The sequence below is a fragment of the Bidens hawaiensis genome, unplaced genomic scaffold (assembly GCF_021521415.1).
Source record: "Bidens hawaiensis isolate Kalapana, Puna unplaced genomic scaffold, B.hawaiensis_p1.1 tig00035869_1, whole genome shotgun sequence".
Taxonomy (NCBI): domain Eukaryota; kingdom Viridiplantae; phylum Streptophyta; class Magnoliopsida; order Asterales; family Asteraceae; genus Bidens; species Bidens hawaiensis.
Window position 1 is genome coordinate 101,716 of NW_027505385.1, and position 21,060 is coordinate 122,775.

A 21,060-nucleotide genomic window follows, 5' to 3' on the forward strand; every position below is an offset into this window, starting at 1 on the left:
GATAAAATTAATAAATAATTTATTTGAATACAAATAGTATAATACCAATTGTGGATTTCAAAGAAATTTGTTTTTTGATTATTGATTCAAATGAAATCATTTTGAATCCAAATATGCGACCTTCAAACTATTGACATAGATTCACATGAGTGTTTGGTCCCAACACTAATTTGTTTGCACAGTCAATCACTCTGTAGTTTGATCCATTTAGACCAACGCTCGGATTGACAATAGTTAGAGTAGAGCTTTCCTTCAAGAACCTTTTGAAACGAAAGATATCTTGTTAGTAAACGGTGGCTTGGATTCGATTTCCCTGTCATTAAAGATATAAATATTTATGAGAATTAAAATTGAATCAATAATTAATTGTAGACGTGTAACATATATCCAGATTGACAAATAGATACTTACATCTTCATCCATTAAAACCATCTCGATCAAAAAATTCTCGTTGACATTTTTATTATCTTTGATGCTCCAAAGCCTCATAACTCTAACCTTAAGAGTTGGTGTTGATGTTTTCAGAACATCGATGTCATTTAGCATGGTAAAGGTTTGAGCTTCCATTGTCATATGCTTACAATGAAAATATAAAACAGTTAAATAAAATGGCCGAAAAAAAACACAATTATTAACAGTGTAGGAGCTTACATTGCAGAAGATATGAATGGAATAAAAGAGCTACGATTATATAGTAGGATTTTTACAGTATTAATTTTGTTAAACGTATTATGTATAGAAACTTTCTAAAATTAAGTTTGAATATAATAAACAGGTTTATTGAAAATATAATCTTCTAAAATAACATATTGATTATTAGAATATTAGAATAATTATACAATGAATATTATAAATTAAAATAATAATTTGTATCCAAATAATACTGTCCAAAAATAACAGATTGATTATAAAAAATGTATTATTAGAATGCATTAGTATATAATAACTTTTAATATTACCATGTTTAAGGTTTTTTTAAAAAAAGTTAATATTTAATAATAATGCATTGACTAATTTAGGAATAAAATAATAACAATAATAAAAACATAATTTTTTTTCTTAATTATCGTTTTTATAGTCAAAGTCTTAAATATAATTTGAATTTCAAATTATATTCAAAATATCAACTAATAATAACGGATTAAGTTAATGTATATTTATATTTTTAGAAAATTCTATAATAAATTATATTTGAAAGATCAATATTATACTTTATTATATATTTTAAAAATCAATATTATAATTTCGTAAATTTAGTAATTTATAATTTAGTAAATATTACTAAAAATGAATAATTTATGTTTGGCCGGATAAAAGTTGGCCGGAAATAAATGAATCAAAATTGGCCCGAAAAAAAATAAAAAAATGGCCGGAAATGGCATGTTAATACGTAGTAAAGAAAACAATAACAAATTGGACGGAAAAAAATTTCAGAAATCGGACGGAAATTCAATTCTTAATATTTAGTAAACCAAACAATAACAACAGATCGGCTGGAAAATTTAAGAATTGGACAAATAAAACAATAAAAAATTGGACGGAAATAAATTAAAAAATTGGACGCATCTTCACTTCTTAATATTTACTAAACAAATCAATAAAAAATTGGCCGGCAAATCTCAGAATACATAAAATATCCTTATAACAAATTGGCCGGCTCATATTCATCAGATATTATATTCTTTAATAAATCTATGCGCAACAATGAATTGTTAATTACCTTTAATATATTCATCGGAAAATGGATCTGTTATAAGCATCATCAATTGACCAAAAAAAACGTAATAACATCTCCTCTGAGAAACGATGAATCGAACGGAATCGAACAGGTTGGAGACTTGTCCACCTATGGAAGTGAAGAACAACATGGTAGATTAAACAATTGATGGTTAACACTCTAGAGGTTCGATGTTTGATCTGAGCGGCAGAATTTGAGCGGCGAATTAGGGTTCGTATATTCGTGTAGAGGTTAGAGAGAAAAATGGAGTCTGGAATTAGGTTGTGAAAATTAGACCCGGTTTTCTTTTTTGAGTGTTTGGTGAACAGGACTCGTGGTAGCATAATAGAGAGGACATGTGGCAGCATAATAAGGAATCCGAGAATGAAAATTTGCTGACTGGATTGACTATGTGGACAGCCTAGTAGAAGGTCATGTGGAGGAATGGTTTTGCTTTAATAGTATGTATAGATTATTATTATTATTATTATTATTGTTATTATTATCATCATCATTATTATCCCATCAAATTTTACCACTAATGCTCCTTTACTATAATTTACTACATACACACAATTACAATTGTTTTTTTCTAGAGCCGGCAATTGGGTACCTGTTTAAGATACAATAAGACCTGTTAATCAAAAAGGTGCGGTATGTGATTTTTTTATTTTCTTAAATAATTGAAATTAGTAGGCTAGACTTCATCATTTTCGCTAATTGAAATTAGTTGTCTTATAGTCATGACATGTAAATTAGTTAAACAAGTCGTATTCAAGTTTGATATTTGTGTTACGCGTGTCGTTTCTTACCTGTTAAGACACGAATTGTCAGCCCTAGTTTTTTCTTTAAACATAACCAGTCTATGGAATAGATCATTTTAAAAAAATTACTATCACTTTTTATCCTTCAAATCACAAAGTGTCTCACTTTTTATCCTTTAACTTTATGGTCATCCAAAAAACAAGCTAAGTTACAACATGTGTATGAGGGTGTAAATGTAATTTCAATCATTTGATATTAAAGTACCAAAAATACTTTAAATATTAATAGAAAAACAATACATATGGGTCCACCCTTTCTTTGACTCACACAACCAAACCCAAATGGCCACCGACCACCACATGTAATAAATACAATTGTTTTCATTCGGGTTGTGGTGGTGGGATTGCAGAGGCGGCAACCATAATGGTTGCACTGCTTCTCTTCACCGAAGTCGCCGTCGCCATCATCCCTATTGTCTTACACCTTCTCAATTTTTATGCATTCCTTAAGACATTCAAAATCCGAGCGGGGTTTCACACTGTCTTCCCATCATTGGAAACCTCTAAGATGGATTTGGAGATGAGAACATCGACTTTAAGGTTTCTTAAACGAGGGAGACTAACGACAGTGGTGGTTGATTTGCGATGGTGGGGATTGGTTCGAAACAAGGGGTGGTTGTTGTGTGGTGGGGGCTATTAGTTTTAGGTGGTGATTAAAGAATGGCGTGGTGGGGGTGAAATGTGGTCGGTGTGAGCAAGGTGCTGGTGGTTGCCTACGTTATCAAAGGTTGGAAGATGGGGCTCCAGTAACTCAAGCATTGGCCCTCAAATTTAAAGTGCATCTTTGGGGGTTAACATCTCCCATGGTGGAAACAGTATTGTGTACCTAGCTTTCACGTAAAGACCGTTTAATCTCTCGAAGATCCCTCCGTCTCTCACGGAAATCTCTCTTGTTTCGTCAAAAGCTGTAAACTCGGACGATCCATGTGACCGTGTGCGTCACATACACAGAAAAACTTATATAAACAATGAGAACCCAAAGGTTACTCCTAAAGCACTCATGTTTTGACATACATCGCCTTTTTTCGCCTCATTAACATCACTAGCATCCAAATACGATTTCAACCTATGATTGAATTAACTTTGTTGGTTTGTTGATCATCATTTTCTATTCCACCATGACAACTCATAACATGAGACGAGCTATCGCCACGTGCACATCATCCAACACAATACGTGTCACTGTTACTTCTTAATTATCCTTACCTAGTTGTTTAAACACAATTTCCTCATCATCTAAATTCAAAGTAATAGTAGATGATTCGAAGGTTGCCTTCAACTAATTTGACTCTGACACTACTTCCCGACTTGTCCACCAATGGGAGCCTACTTCAAACCTCTCATCTGACAGATCCAGTTTGGGTTCAATGACAGCTGCGTATTTTTCTTGAACCTCACCCATATTAGCATATACATCTCACGGTCCATCTTCTCTAACCACAGTTGTATTACCTTCCCCCCTAGGTTGTCGAAAGTCTTTCGCAATATGCCCTTTTCATCCACAATTATTTCACCTACATGGAAATCGTTTCGGTTGATATGTTGATTATTTTTCTTAGTTCTCTTCGTTCGATTAATATTTTTCAGAATTGTCGTTCCGACCCTTTCTATTCCTTTCTCTCTTCTTGTCTGGCAAGGATATTCTCAAACTTGGTTATACTCGGTTGGGTCGCCCACCCTTGGATAGCGGTAACATGGGTGTGATACTCTGGTCTTAAACCGTGAATGAGTATCTGATTCGTCTGAGAATTGTTAACCCAAGACATTCGATCGCATTCTCCAATCATGGCGCATACATTGCGAAAATATTAGGAAATTGATACACACACACATATATATATATATATATATATATGTAAAAACGTCATAAACTCACCTTTAATTAGTTGTAATCAAGCATTGTTTGTAACATCGTAAAAATTTCGAGTTTAAAATACGAAGTTCCAAAAGATGAAGGACCAAAATGACAAAATTCTAAATTCATGGGCTTAAAATGAAAAATCTGATTTTATGTCCCATAGCGATACGCGACGGGACAAGGGACAAGCCCATCGCGTATCGCGAAGGGCTTGGTCAAAAATTCTAGAAGACTGGTCAATGACGATACGCGATCGCCAAAGAACCTACGTCATCACGTATCGCGATGACTTGGTCTGACAGGCCAAGACACGTGTCGCCACGTGTCAGCCGGTGGCACATGGTGTCGCCACGTGGCACCGCGTCTGCCACGTGGCAACACTTCTGCCACGTGACAAAGCTAGTGGTGTCGCGATACGCGACAGGCTAGCCAAAGGGGCCATCGCGTATCGCGATGGGCACCCTGGTTTGCCTATTTATAGCAAGCTACGGGTTTAATCCATTCTCACCAAGATCAGCTCTCTTATCTCTCTCTAGCATCTCTCTAAGATTACAAACTATACCCTCGTTTACCTCTAAGTACGTACCCAAATTCCTCGTAAACCGTGCCAAATTACCAACGTTTCCTCGAAGTACGTGCCACATACCAACGACGTTCCAACGAAGAAGGTGTTTCCATCCCGACGACCCGCCTCGTAAAGCATGCTGACGTGTGGAGAAGTGTTGCTGTGCATCCTTTTGCGTGCCAAGGAAGGAGTGTCGAAGGAAAGGTGTTGATCAAGAAGAAAAGAAGGCGAATCGGCATTGGAGTGCTGCTCGAGTGTATAGGGTTACATAAGCCGACAAAGGTAGGTATAATGCCCGAATAAAATAATGATAAAATATTATAAAGGCTTAAAACCTTAAGTCCAGGATATACTCGATACCTCGAAAAATAAAATATAATAAAGAAAAGAAAAGAAAGTATTATGAATATATATATATATATATATATATATATATATATATATCAATGTGATTATCCTACATGATTCTTTGTTACAGAATATTATTTAAGTAATAATAACTATTCTTAAATAATAAAGAAAAGAAAAGAATACGTTTCTTGTGGAAGAAGAAACGTAGGGTTTAAAGGAAATAAACTAAGGGTTTATATTATAAAAGAATATAAGTTAAAAGAAAGAATATTTTTTATTAACTAAAGGTTTCAAAGTAAAGAAAAAGAGATTTGAACTAAAGGTTCACAAAAGAAAGTATAATCAAGGTAAAGATTATAAAAAGACTAAAGGTCTTAAGCCGGATTGTATGTCCGACTAACAAAAGGTTATACTCGTTCTGTAGGTGCGAGATAGCAACGGGAAAGACCCTCGGACGATGTATTGAAGTCGATCCAAATAAAAAAGGTGAATACGCCCCCAACTTTACAAACTTGTTTTTAAACGAGTCAAATAAATTATATGAAAATGATTTACACGGTAGTACATGTCTCTAAAACGTTATAAACAAGAGTATAAGCCTAGCCCTCAGGCTGTAGTATATGTTTTTCTGGATCCTTACATATGTGGTGGGCATACCACACCTGGCCATATTGACGCTTTCCTGCGGGGAGTTAATGACCTTGTGTATACATACAGGTACATAAGTATGTCGAACGTTGCAGTGTTTGCTAGGGTATTTAGTGTAGAGACTTGAGTTTATAATTGTGTTGTTTTAAGACTTGATTATTCCTAAGACACGATGGGCCGAGACCAACGTAGTCTCGAGGGGTGATCAAGTAAAAGAAAATATTTTAGCGTCAGCATATTGACCAACATGTGTTGCTGACGTATTTTCTAAACAACTTGCAAGTGATCAAAGTTAGAGCTTGGGATGACGAAGTGCTCAAGATATCCGATGGCTCGGATCTTTTTGTATAACTTTAATATAAAAGGAATGGTGGTTTTGTAATTAAAACAAGTAATCCTTAAAACATTAAACGGGAACTTTTAATCCCGTCTTTTGTAAATGTAAATATTATATATAAAATCCACATGTTTCTAAAGTCTTCCACTTTAACACGTAACTCTGATATATTTATAAATGTGGTACCAACTGTTGGTCATATGCCCAGCTCTAAGATGGAGGTGTGATAAGGTTGGTATCAGAGCCATCGATTTTAGCGAATTAGGTATTACAAGATAATACCTAAGCTTTGATCCAAGTACATAGGGAAAATATTTTTATTACCTGTTTATATTTGAATAGGGATAAGATAGGCTAGTAACCTTTTTTTCCCTCCTCACTCTAAACCACCCAACATATTAGATGTCTTTCATGAAGATGATGAATAGTTATGTACGTTAAGCAAAGAAGGTTGGAATACCCGAACCTCTACCCAAGGATAACATGAGCGATGACTACTATAAGCCTTTCTTCAACCAAGACGAATACATTGACCGAACCAGCCAATATACTTCCCTGGAACCGAGAGTTGTCCAATTAACTTACCCGATAGTCCACCAATGCCAAGAAGTGATCCCCCAAGACATTCCGGCTACCACCCATCAAGCATACCCATGTACCACCCATCCAAAATTCCAACATATCACCCTTCCGAGATTCTGACATACCAACCATCCGAAGTTCCAATGTACCAACCGCCAAATCCCCATCCATCGTACACTTTCCTCTCCAACCGACCAATCAAGGAGGAACCTATTTCAGACTCGTCCGATTGGATGCAATGCCATTCTGACCAACGTAGGTGGCCCACCGGAACATCTGATTCTGACTCTGTTGATTCTCGCCCCAACAAATATAAAGGACCATCCCGCAAGCCTAAAATAAGAGTCATAATGCCATACGAAAGTTTTCGCATGCCCTTGATAGTGAAGGAGACTGCCGAACTGATGGAGGAAGAGGACCCTGAGGAAGAAGAGGACCCGGAATAAGAATCTGAAGAATACCCCGAGGAAGAGTATCCAGAAAACCCTAATGAAGTGACAACACACACTGATGGAGGAACCGTTCCCCACCAAAATCCAAGTGATGGCTCCGTGGATCCTTATGTACAATATCTCGAGGAACTCAAGAACAAAGCATCATCAAGCTTCCCACCATACGAAGGCGAGATCCCATCAATTGAAGATCAAGCAAATGAAATCCGTGAGCAGAATGAGGCTGCCGAAGCTTTCTTCAATGACCCATCCGACGTGACATCATTGCTATACCCAAACCCAAGGAACCACTACGACGTGGTCATGATGGGGTATCGGGATCCGCCACCAAAGTATGGATACCCAAACGAGATCCCTCAGTCACAAGAGGAGCATTTGGACCGAGCTTTTCATGAAACCGATGACTTAAGGAAGAAAATAGCCGTGGATGGAAAGAATAAGAAAAAGATGGGAGAAAAACTTCTGCGAAAGTGTAATAAGACGACAAAATGGTGAAGAAGTTTATCAAGGATTGAAGAGATAAAGGGAGATTTGAATGTTGTGTTGTGAGAGTTGTTAGTGTTTGATGTAACTGTGTTGTTGTAATATGTGTTATGTTGTAATCGTATGGATAGGAAGATATATATATACATCAAGCGCAGATGTATATATATATATGTGTGTGTGTATGTGATGTAATAATTCATATAGATATCTTATAAGATATATATATATATATATGTTAAATGAATAAATAAATAAAGTGTGTGTTTTAAGAAGAGAATATTGTTTAAATTTCAGCTAAAAAGAAAAAGTTGAAAAAGGAAAAGAAAAAGAACAATGTCACAACAAAGTAATAACATTGAAGCTTCTCGAAAAGAAGCCGATAAAATAAAAGAAAAAGGGAAAGATCACGAGAAAGAACAAGAAGAGAAAATTCCCGACAAATATATGAACCAAATCTATCAAATGATAAAAGAAACCGTAAGGGCTGAAACTGAAGCTAGATCTCAATCTAGGCAATCTAACATTCACAATCTGTTGAACCCTCTCGTAAGTTTGTCAAATCTCGCCCAAAACCGTCCCATGTTGAAGAGAGTGTTCATGAGTCGAATGCTGGTGATGGTATTAGACAAGAGTTTAAGAAACTAAAGATAGGTGGTTGTTCGTTTAATGATTTCAAGTATTTTAGACCCAAGGAGTTTCATGGAGACAAAGGCGCCATCACGACTGTTAGATGGCTCGAGGAGATGGAGTCAATAGTGATTATAAGCAAGTGCTCCGATCAAGAGAAATTCAATACTCTGCCCAAATGTTCAAGGGCGAAGATTTAGAATGGTGGAACACGCTAATTTTGAGTAAAGGAAGACATGTGTCATACAATCTTTCATGGGAAGAATTCAATGAGATGCTGATGATGAAATTTTGTCCTATGTATGAAACTGACCAAATCCAAACCAAATTTCTCAATCATAAGGTCATAGGAACTAACCTCCGTGAATATAATACTAAGTTCCACGAGTACTGTCGCCTCGTTCCTCAGCTGGTTAACCCTGAGTCCAGCAAAGTGACACGTTATATATGGGGACTGCCACGGGAAATCCGCGACATGGTGAGGTCACACCTCCCACAAACTGCTGACTCCGCAATGGAGTTAGCTGGATATCTTATGGGCGGCCTTGTCCGCAACAAGGAGGAAGACAAGAAGGTCGTTTCGACCAACAACCCAAGAAGAACTAGAGGAAGCGCCCGATTCAAGGGCAAGGGCATAAATCAAAACCGAACCGGATTCAATTCAAATGCCCCGTTCTGCAGGACATGCAAAAAGCACCACAGGGGGCAATGTCATTTTGCTTCGTCTTCTACCGCAACTATTTGTGAATCTTGTCATAGACCCGGTCACGCAACTGACGATTGCTGGAAAAAGAAGATGACCTGCTACAACTGCAAAGAAATGGAGCATCTGAACTTTGAGTGCCCAAGAACAAACCCGCGACCAGTGGTGCAGGTGGAAGCGGTCAAGCCAAGAAACCATTACCAGTACGTTTTTAGTTAACGATACATATGCTAGGGTTTTATTCGATTCGGGTGCAAACTTAAGTTTTATAGATTATAACTTTTGTAGTCTATTAAATGAACCCTTAACAAAACTTAATAAAACTCTAAGCGTCGAGACCGCTAGTGGTGAAATAGTCAAGATCTCCGAAGCCTTTGAAAACGGAAAAATCCTTTTAGCCGGTTATATTCTGCCCATTCAAGTATTGCCTATGACTCTTGCTGGTTTTGATATTGTACTTGGTATGGATTGGTTATCTGACAATCATGCTCGTATCATTTGCAATAGCAAAACCATTGAACTTCAAGCCTCTGATAACGAACTTTTCGAATTGAAGGGGACAAAGACACTGGCCAAGTTAGCATAATTTCCATGATTAGGGCTAACAAATGTTTGAATCAAGAATGCTTAGCATTCATGGCTTACGTCACCGAAGAATCCAAACCGAAAGAGATAAAGGACGTGCCTATTGTCTCCGACTTTGCCGATGTTTTTCCCAACAAACTTCCTGGAATCCCTCCCGATCGTGAAGTAGAGTTTAGGATCGATCTCATTCCCGGTACTGCTCTGATTGCCAAAGCACTATATTGCTTAGCGCCAATTGAGATGAAGGAAATAAAGAAACAACTCGACAAGCTTCTCGAGAAAGGCTTCATTCAACCGAGTTCATCACCATGGGGAGCGCCGATACTTTTCGTCAAAAAGAAGGATGGATCCATGCGTATGTGTATTGACTATCGAGCGTTAAACAAAGTCACCTTCAAGAACCGTTATCCACTCCCTCGAATCGATGATCTATTTGACAAACTCCAAGGCGCAAGCTTCTTTTCCAAAATCGATCTTTGTTCTGGTTATTATCAACTCAAAGTCCAATCCGAAGATATTCCGAAAACCGTTTTCCGAACGAGGTATGGACATTATGAGTTCACCTTTATGCCATTTGGACTCACTAATGCGCCAGCCGCGTTTATGGATATGATGAATCGAATCTATAAGCCTTACTTGGATAAATTTGTTATTATTTTTATCGACGACATACTTATTTATTCTAAGTCTAAGGTTGATCATGAAAACCATCTCCGAACCTTACTTGAAATACTTAGAACCTAGAAGTTGTATGCCAAGTTCTTGAAGTGCGAGTTCTAGTTGCATGAAGTACAATTTCTTGGTCTCATCATCAATGTCAATGGTATTCAATTAGACCCCGCGAAGATTGAAGCTATCTCTAAGTGGGAGATTCCAAAGTCGCCAATCGAGATCCGAAGTTTCTTAGGTTTGGCCGGCTACTATCGAAGGTTCATCGAAAATTTTCTCGTATAGCCATTCCCCTAACTTCTTTGACACGCAAAAACATTAAGTATGAATGTGGAACTAAACAACAAGAGGCGTTCAACATACTTAAACAAAAGCTTACTAAAGCACCTATACTGGCCTTGCCAGAAGGTACCGAAGACTTCGTTTCTTTAGTGAAGCATCTCATTTCGGCTTAGGATGTGTACTGATGCAACAAAAGAAAGTGATCACTTACGCCTGTCGACAACTCAAGGTACACGAAAAGAACTACACAATTTACGATATAGAGTTAGGTGCCATAATCTTTGCATTAAAGATATGGAGGCACTATCTCTATGGAGTAAGATTTATCTTGTATACTGATCACAAGAGTTTGAAACACATATTCGATCAAAAAGAACTTAACATGCGTCAACGACGCTGGGTGGAAACTCTAAATGACTACGACTGCGAAATTGTCTATCACGAAGGTAAGGCCAACGTAGTGGCCGACGCATTGAGTCGTAAGGACATGAAAAGACAAGTAGAGTTTGAGCATTAAGGTTAGAACTCCAAATCGATCTTACTGAACAAATCAAACCCGCTTAACTCCAAGCGATCAATGAAAACAAGATCTCCGACGAAAAACATAACGGCACCATTGACTCACTAGTCAAGGGTGACGATGGTATCCTTAGACTCAGTAATAGGATTTGGGTATCAATCGTTGGGGACTTGTGTGAAAAGATTATGAATGAAGCTCATAAGTCCAAGTACATGATGCACCCCGATAGTGAAAAAATGTACCAAAATCTTAAACCAAACTATTGGTGAAATGGGATGAAAAAGGGCATCGCTTCGCATGTTGCGAAATGTCAAAAATGTTTAAAAGTTAAGGCTGAACACCAAAAGCCATCGGGATTGCTTCAGCAACCCGAACTTCCCGTTCGGAAGTGGGAGTTAATAACCATGGATTTCATCACTAAACTCCCGAAAAAGTCTCGACAACATAATGCAATTTGGGTCATTGTGGATGGACTAACAAAATCCGCACACTTTATACCCATCAACGAATCATACTCTATGGATAGATTAGCGCGCATTTATGTGAACAAAATCGTTGCTTTGCATGGAGTACCGCTGTCTATTATATCTGATCGAGACAGTCATTTTACGTCTCACTTCTGGAAAAGCATCCAACAAGCGTTAGACACAAAGTTAAACCTTAGCACCGCCTATCATCCACAAACTGATGGGAAGAGCGAAAAGACTATTCAAACGTTGGAAGACATGCTCCGTGTGTGTGATTGACTTAGACGGAAGTTGGGATGACCACTTACCCCTAATGGAATTCTCGTATAACAATACCTATCACACGAGTATTCAAGCCGCACCATTCGAGGCGTTACATGGTCGTAAATGTGGAACGCCCGTGTGCTGGTATGAAATTGGAGATAATAAATTATATGGACCTGAGACAGTCCAAGAAACCACCGACAAAGTTCTACAAATCCGCGAACGACTTAAGACGGCCCGTGATCGCCAAAAGAGTTAGCCAATGTTCGTTGTAAGTCGTTGGAATTCAATATTGGTGACAAAGTTCTTTTGAAAGTCTTGCCATGGAAAGGCGTAGTTCGCTTCGGCAAGAAAGGAAAGCTAAGTCCTCGATTCGTTGGAACCTTCGAGGAACTTGAACGAATTGGTACTGTTGCATACCGTTTGCGACTACCCGAGGAAATGCAAGGGATACATGATGTATTCCACACCTCCAATCTGCGTAAATGTTTAACCGATGAATCTTTGTCAATGCCATTAAAAGATGTTGAAATTAACGAGAACCTAAAATTTGTTGAAAGAACAATTCAAATTGAAGATACAAAGACAAATAAATTAAAAAGACGAACACTAAAATTGTGAAAGTAAAGTGGGACTCACGAAGAGGCCACGAATATACCTGGGAACTCGAATCCGAAAAGAAGAAGAAATACCCCCACTTATTCTAAAGAAGCAATCTCGAGGACGAGATTTATTTCAAGGTGGGGAGGATGTAACATCGTGAAAATTTCGAGTTTAAAACACCAAGTTCCAAAAGATGAAGGACCAAAATGACAAAATTCAAAATTCAAGGACTTAAAATGGAAAATATGATTTTCTGTCCCATAGCGATTCGCGACGGGACAAGGGACAACCCCATCGCATATCGCGAAGGGCTTGATAAAAAATTCAAGAAGAATGGTCAATGGCGATACGCGATCGCCAAAGAACCTACGTATCGGGTATCGCGATGACCTGGTCTGATAGGCCAAGACACGTGTCGCCACGTGTCAGCTGGTGGCACCTCATTCGCCATGTGTTACCACGTGGCAACACGTCTGCCACGTGTCGCCACGTGGCAAAGCTAGTGGTGACTGGCCACGGCTATGTCGCGATACGCGACGGGCTAGCCAAAGGGGCCATCGCACATCGCGATGGGCTCCCTGGTTTGCCTATAAATAGCAAGCTACGGATTCAAACCATTCTCACACCAAAATCAGCTCTCTTATCTCTCTCTAGCATCTCTCTAAGATTCATAAACTATACCATCGTTTACCTCGAAGTACGTACCCAAATTCCTCGTAAACCGTGCCAAATTACCAATATTTCTTCGAAGTACGTGCCACATACCAACGACGTTCCAACGAAGAAGGTGTTTCCATCCCGACGTCCCGACGACCCGCCTCGTAAAGCGTGCCGACGTGTGGAGAAGTGTTGGTGTGCATCCTTTTGCGTGCCAAGGAAGGAGTGTCGATGTGACAACTGCCCAATCCGACCCGACCCAGGTACCCGTTTTCGAATCCGATTCTTTTTATGATTTAAAATTTGATTATTAACCTTTGTAACTTAACATTTAATACATATATTTTTATATTACTTACTAATAATAATTTCCTTCCCGCCTTCTTCTCTCTTTCTGTCCGCCGTTCCGCCTCTTTCTCTTTCTTATCGCCATCTCGCGCTTCTCTCTTTCTGTCCGCCGTTCCGCCTCTTTCTCTTTCTTATCGCCATCTCGCCCTTTTCTCTTTCTTGTCGCCGTCCCGCCTCTTTGCTTAACCCTTGAGCCTTGAACCCCCTTTCTCTTAACTCTTTGCTTGTCCTTTGGTTCTTCCCGCCTAAGGATGTCTGCGCAGCTCCACGCGCCAGACTCCTTACAAGGAAGCCTGCGTGAAGACCAGTTGTTCCTGCGATACGCGAGGCGAACTGTTCTCGCAGCGCGCTAAGAATTGTAGTTCTTCTCGCAGCGCGCTAAGAACGGTAGTTCTTCCCGCGACGCGCTAAGGATTTGTAATTCTTCCCGCGGCGCGCTAAAAATGGTAGTTCTTCCCGCGACGCGCTAAGGATTTCAGTTCTTCCCGCGGCGCGCTAAGGATTGTCTTCTGTCTGCCTTCGCCCTCGCGCGTGCGCTCGAGTCTTCTCGCGCTAGACCTCAAGTCTTTTCTTCTGTTTTATCCAGCCTGTTTGCTTTGTGATATCTTATCTTTTGTTTGAGCTGTAGGTCAGTTCCAACATCTGTCCGAAAAGCCACTTTCGGCGCAGCATGCGCACCAACCCTATTGGTTGACAGAAAAAGTGACTGACATAATCTTTTGAAATCTTCTTTTGCATGCCTTGAACAGTGTTTTTCTGACATCTCCCATGCTTTATCCTGTAACCTGTCAGCCTTTTCCTGTTCCCCTGCAGCTGCCGCCATATTTTTTAATATCTTTTGATTTTGGATTCTTATACTTTTAAATATCTTTTGCTTGATTTGATTTGACCTTATCCTCTTGTTAAGGGATTGTGTTCCCTAGGGTTTTACTATAAATAATACTATTTTCTTGTTATTTAACACTACACACACAAACACTTAAACCCTCCTCTGCTCTCTTCTCCTTGCCCTCTGCCGTTGTTCCTCAGCCGCCTCCTCTCTCTGCCTTCGTCTTTTCCCTTGTCCTGCCCAGATTTCCGGTAATATATAATATATAATAATTTGTTTAAGATACATATTACTAAGCTAACATATATTCAAGGCATAAAACAAATCATTAAACCAATAATCTCTATTTATAGGTTAACTTGTGCTTGTTTAAAAGTTGGTTCTTGCATTATCCTTCAACACACCTTTTTCAGGTGAGTAATCTCGTACCTAATCCCTTTTTATTTTTAATGTTTTGGGATGTTCATGTGTTCGTACAAACTTGAGTCTTAAACTTGTTTATGAACTTTTGTCGCGCAAAACCCCATGTGTTATGGACGTAGACTTGGCTGTTTATTTGTATGTGTGGATCATTAACCGTCTTGTCGGCCTATTCCGCAGTTTTCATGGATCCATTAGATGAACACGGGAGAACTATCGTTTATGATTTCTCTTTTGTTTACACTTGCACAGTTTTCTTGTTTTTGTGCTCAATTGGGAGCACGGATTGAACTATGAGCTATGATCTAAGGCTTGATCACAATCTGATTACACCCTTGTTTAACACCAGTTATACACATGATGCGCGCAGATATTGTTATCTATTTATATGTATTAAACTTGATTTCTCACCGACACGCAAGTGTTGACGTTTTATTTTAACACATGTTCAGGTTTGCTGTAGCTGTTTCTGGAAGCTTGAGGACACATAGGATGTTTTCTTTTCTTTTGGACCTAGTTTAAAATGTAACAAGACAAGTTTATGTTATTTGAATATTTTGAGTTATAATATGATTTATGTTACTTTATGTCGTGTTCTGCGCGTGCGCAATGAAATGTATTCATTAAATATTGACACCCAAATAGTGTCGCGAGTAATGAAACAATACGTGGCGCCCCGATGTATAATCCGCCATCGGTCGGGGTGTTACAGATTGGTATCAGAGCTCCGTGACTTTAGGATAGGTGGTTAGACGTAACGACCTAGAATACCTAAGAGTCCTTTCTCGCGCATGAGAGAAATCTCATGTTCGCGCGCTAATTGTTATTTACTCGATATTTATAAGATATGCTTGCGCATACGCAGCACTTGATTTCATGTTTTATTCGCGATCTTTCGATTTTTATTAAATTTCAATTTATTTCTTTACTTGCATATTCGTTTGTTGTGGGGATTGAAAATCCGAGAAGTCATGGTGGTACATGAATAGTTGATTTTCAATTACCATTAACTTTATGTTTTAAATTGAAGATTTGAAAAGTCATGGTGATACATGAATTGTCAATCTCCAATATTCATTTGCTCGATATTTTAAATTGAAGATTTGAAAAGTCATGGTGATACATGAATTGTCAACCTTCAATGCTCGTTTACTCAATATTTTAAATTGAGAACTCGGAAAGTCATGGTGATGCATGAATTGTCGATTTTCAATTCGAATTTATTACCTGTATTAAGTTTGCATTTAAGTTCATATTTTACTTCAAAATTTGATAGCATTTAACTCCGCGAAACAAGCTTTACGACGATATACTTTGCGCTAAAACGATTTCCTATACCAAGATGTTAACAAAAACTAAAACTTTTATAGAATGCCTCCGCTATCTCGCCGTCATCAGAGGAGAGAAGCCGCGCGCAGACGTAGGCAGCAACGTTCCCAGGAAATGGCCGCCGCGATAGCCCAAGCTTTAAACCAAAACAATACCAACCCCTCCGGATACAATATTAAATCCTTTAATGCGGGTAACCCTCCGAAATTCACCGGACTTGAAGGAGCCACCGTAATGCTCCAGTGGCTCGAGAAAATTGAAAACACTTTCCTCCATACCCAATGCCCTCCAGACAAACGAACCTTATATGCCTCTAGTGTCCTAGAATCAAGGGCGCTTACTTGGTGGAATGGAGTAGCTCATGCGCGTGGCGCAGAGGCTGCTTCTAGCATGCTCTGGGAGGAATTCAAGGAAATCTTGACGCGAGAGTTCTGCCCTCCCAACGAAGTAAAGCGCCTGGAGGAAGAATTTTGGAATCTTAAACAGTACAGTGGCGAAGCGCGCGAGTACGCGACGCGCTTCCATGAATTAAGCTTGCTTGTCCCACACCTAGTTACCCCTTCCCGCCGAGCCATCGAGAAGTTCCTTGGGGGTCTCCCCATGGAAATTCAAGACTCTGTATGGGCCAGAAACCCAGTAACCCTCTCTGACGCCATCGAGTTGGCCGCTGTGCTCAGCGACAACCATGTCAGAGCAGGAACCCTATTCCTGCGGGGATCTGAGAAGACCAAACCCACCAAGACTGTCCCAGAACCAACAGAAACCAAACCAGAACCCTCAAACCGTAACAACCTCAAGCGCAGGCGCAAAGCCTATGCGCTTACCAGCCCGCCCATTGTCTAGCAACCCACCTACCAACCTCCAGTTTACGCGCCTAACCCACTGCCGACCTACCCAACACCTCCTGTAGTCCATAACTATGCCTTAACCAATCCCGCACTCCCTGACCCGTCAACTAAGAAGCCTTACACAGGAAACCAACCCTTTTGCCCAACCTGTAGACTTCACCACCCACCTCAAGTCCCGTGTCGACTTTGTCACCGATGTGGCCGCGCTGGTCACAAAGCGGAAAACTGTAGAGTCCTTCCCTCCAACCCAATCGCGCAAACACCACCAGCCTACCTGCAGAACCCACAACCAACATACCCTAATCCACGACCCAGGTCGTGCTATAACTGCGGTGATCCCAGTCATTTCCGAAACGCGTGCCCGAGACTACAAGTTCAAATTACGCAAGCGAATCCGGTTAACCAAATTTCGAACCAAGTGACGCGCGGACGAGCTTTTAACATAACCGCACACCAAGCGCAAGCGAATAATGACGTGGTTAATGGTACATTTTTACTTAACGGACATTATGCATCTATACTCTTTGATACTGGCGCCAATAGAAGTTTTATTTCTCGCGCATTTGAACAAAAACTTGCGCGACCCGCGCATAAACTTAAACGAAAACTTTTCAGTTGAATTGGCTAATGGTGAAACTATTTTAATAAACTCCGTAATCAAAGATTGCACGCTTAACCTTAACGAAAACGATTTTCTAATCGACCTCATCCCCATGCCTCTTGGAAGTTTTGATGTTATTATTGGTATGGATTGGCTCTCGCAAAACCGCGCTGAAGTTATTTGCGCCAAGAAGTTGATTCGCATCCCTCGAGAAAATGGTGATCTTCATATCTACGGCGAAAAACCGTCTAACGGTCTTAAACTTATGTCTTGCGCTGAAACCCGAAGACTCTTGCGGAAGAAATGTATCGCATTCTTATCCCATGTGGTCAAACCCGATGAAGGAAAGAAGAAACTTCGCGAAATCCCTATCGTGCGTGACTTTCCTGAAGTCTTTCCCGATGATCTTTCTGGTTTACCTCCCGTTCGGGAAGTCGAGTTTCGTATTGATCTTGTCCCTGGTGCTTCCCCCGTAGCCAAATCTCCTTATCGTCTTGCACCCGCTGAGATGCAAGAATTAGCAAGTCAACTTCAAGAGTTGACCGATAAAGGATTCATTCGCCCTAGCTCTTCGCCCTGGGGTGCTCCGGTGTTGTTCGTTAAAAAGAAAGATGGTACGTTTCGCATGTGTATTGATTACCGCGAGCTGAACAAGCTCACCATTAAGAACCGGTATCTCTTACCGCGTATTGACGACCTCTTTGATCAACTCCAAGGTGCCTCTTGTTTCTCCAAGATCGATCTCCGTTCTGGCTATCACCAGTTGTGCATCCGCGAAGAGGATATTCCTAAGACTGCTTTTCGAACCCGCTACGGTCATTTTGAATTCTTGGTCATGCCCTTCGGTTTAACCAACGCACCCGCTGTTTTCATGGATCTAATGAATCGGGTGTGTAGGCCTTTCTTGGATAAATTCGTGATTGTGTTTATCGATGACGTTCTGATTTATTCTAAAACCAAGGCCGAGCATGAGCAACATCTTCAGTTAGTGTTGCAAAAGCTTCGAACCGAGCAACTCTTTGCCAAACTCTCCAAGTGTGAATTTTGGTCGGATGAAGTACAGTTTCTTGGCCATGTTGTTAACAAGATGGGTATCCTTGTCGACCCATCCAAGATTGAAGCAATCAAGAACTGGATTACGCCATCCACTCCTACCGAAATCCGTTCATTTTTGGGCTTAGCTGGTTACTACCGGCGATTTATTTCGAACTTCTCAAAGATCGCTTTGCCTTTAACAGCTTTAACGCACAAAGGCAAACCGTATATTTGGGGCTCGAAGCAAGAAGAAGCCTTTCTGGAGCTCAAGCGATTGTTGTGCGAAGCTCCTGTTCTAGCGTTACCTGAGGGTAATGACGATTTTGTCGTGTATTGCGATGCATCCAACCAAGGTCTTGGTTGTGTACTTATGCAACGAGGCAAGGTTATCGTTTACGCGTCAAGGCAACTCAAAATTCATGAAAAGAATTATACGACTCACGACCTCGAACTTGGTGCAGTTGTTTTTGCTTTGAAAATCTGGAGACACTACCTCTATGGGACTAAGTGTATCATTTACACCGACCATAAAAGCCTTCAGCACATTTTTGATCAAAAGGAACTTAACATGAGACAACGCCGATGGAACGAACTCATCAGCGATTACGATTGTGAGATCCGATATCACCCTGGAAAGGCTAATGTGGTAGCCGATGCGCTCAGCCGAAAACCCAGCCAACTTAACTGTATCTTGCCGCGCACGCAGCTTCACTTCGCGCCGATTCAAAGCAATCTTGAATCATGCATTCGTGACGCGCAGCGCGCATCCATCAGCAATGGCAACCTTCGCGCCGAGTTAGCGTGTGGCGCGGAAGCGCATTTTGTCCCTAATCTGAGTGGAATTCTCTGCTATCTCAATCGCATCTGGATCCCCAATGATGAGAATCTTCGCTCTGTCATACTGAGTGAAGCGCACAAATCCCGGTACTCCGTTCGTCCTGGTGCTGACAAAATGTACAAAGATTTGCGCCTTTCTTATTGGTGGCCTGGTATGAAAAAGGATATTGCTGTGTTCGTAGCTAAATGCCTAACTTGTTCTAAGGTAAAAGCTGAACATCAACGCCCATCTGGTTTGCTTGAACAACCTGAAATTCCTACGTGGAAATGGGAAAGTATAGCAATGGACTTTATCACTAAGTTACCCTTGACCGCAAGCAAACATGATAGCATTTGGGTAATAGTGGATCGATTGACCAAGTCTGCTCATTTTCTGCCCATTCGTGAAACTTACCGTGTTGAGCAACTTGCGCATCTTTATGTCAAGGAGATTGTCTGCCATCATGGTACTCCTTTGAGCATCATATCCGATCGCGATGGCCGTTTTATATCTCGCTTTTGGAAATCTCTCCAAACTGCGTTAGGAACTCGTTTGGACATGAGTACTGCATATCATCCTCAGACTGACGGACAGTCTGAGCGAACCATCCAAACCCTTGAGGATATGCTTCGATCTTGTGTTCTTGATTTTGGAAGTAATTGGGATTCACACCTACCTCTGATCGAGTTCTCTTATAATAACAGCTATCATTCCAGCATCGGTATGGCCCCATTTGAAGCACTTTACGGTCGAAAGTGCCGCTCACCGATTTGTTGGAGCGAAGTGGGTGAAGTTCAAATCACAGGACCCGAACTAGTTCAAGAGACAACCGATAAAATCGCCAAGATCCGTGATCATCTGCTGACTGCCAGAAGCCGACAGAAGAGTTACGCAGATCGCAGGCGGAAGCCCTGGAAGAGTGTTGTCCGCTTTGGGAAGAAAGGTAAGCTTGCACCTCGTTATGTTGGTCCATTCAAGATTCTCGCGCGCGTAGGAAAAGTTGCCTACAAACTTGACCTGCCGCCCGCGCTCAGCAATGTGCATCCAACATTCCATGTATCCAATCTCAAGAAATGTTTAGCTGACGAGAACCTTCACATACCACTTGACGAAGTTCAAGTTGATGAATCTATGCATTTCGTTGAGAAGCCTGTTGAGATTATGGATCGCGAGGTAAAGCAAACCAAGCGCAGTCGCATCCCTATTTTTAAAGTTCGTTGGCAGTCCAAGCGCGGAGCCGAGTTCACTTGGGAAAGGGAAGATCAGATGAAGATCAAGTACCTGCACCTTTTCTCTACGCATCCTACTTCGAGATAAATTTCGGGACGAAATTTCTTAAAGTAGGGGAGACTGTGACAACTGCCCAATCCGACCCGACCCAGGTACCCGTTTTCGAATCCGATTCTTTTTATGATTCAAAATTTGATTATTAACCTTTGTAACTTAACATTTAATACATATATTTTTATATTACTTACTAATAATAATTTCCTTCCCGCCTTCTTCTCTCTTTCTGTCCGCCGTTCCGCCTCTTTCTCTTTCTTATCGCCAACTCGCCCTTCTCTCTTTCTGTCCGCCGTTCCGCCTCTTTCTCTTTCTTATCGCCATCTCGCCCTTTTCTCTTTCTTGTCGCCGT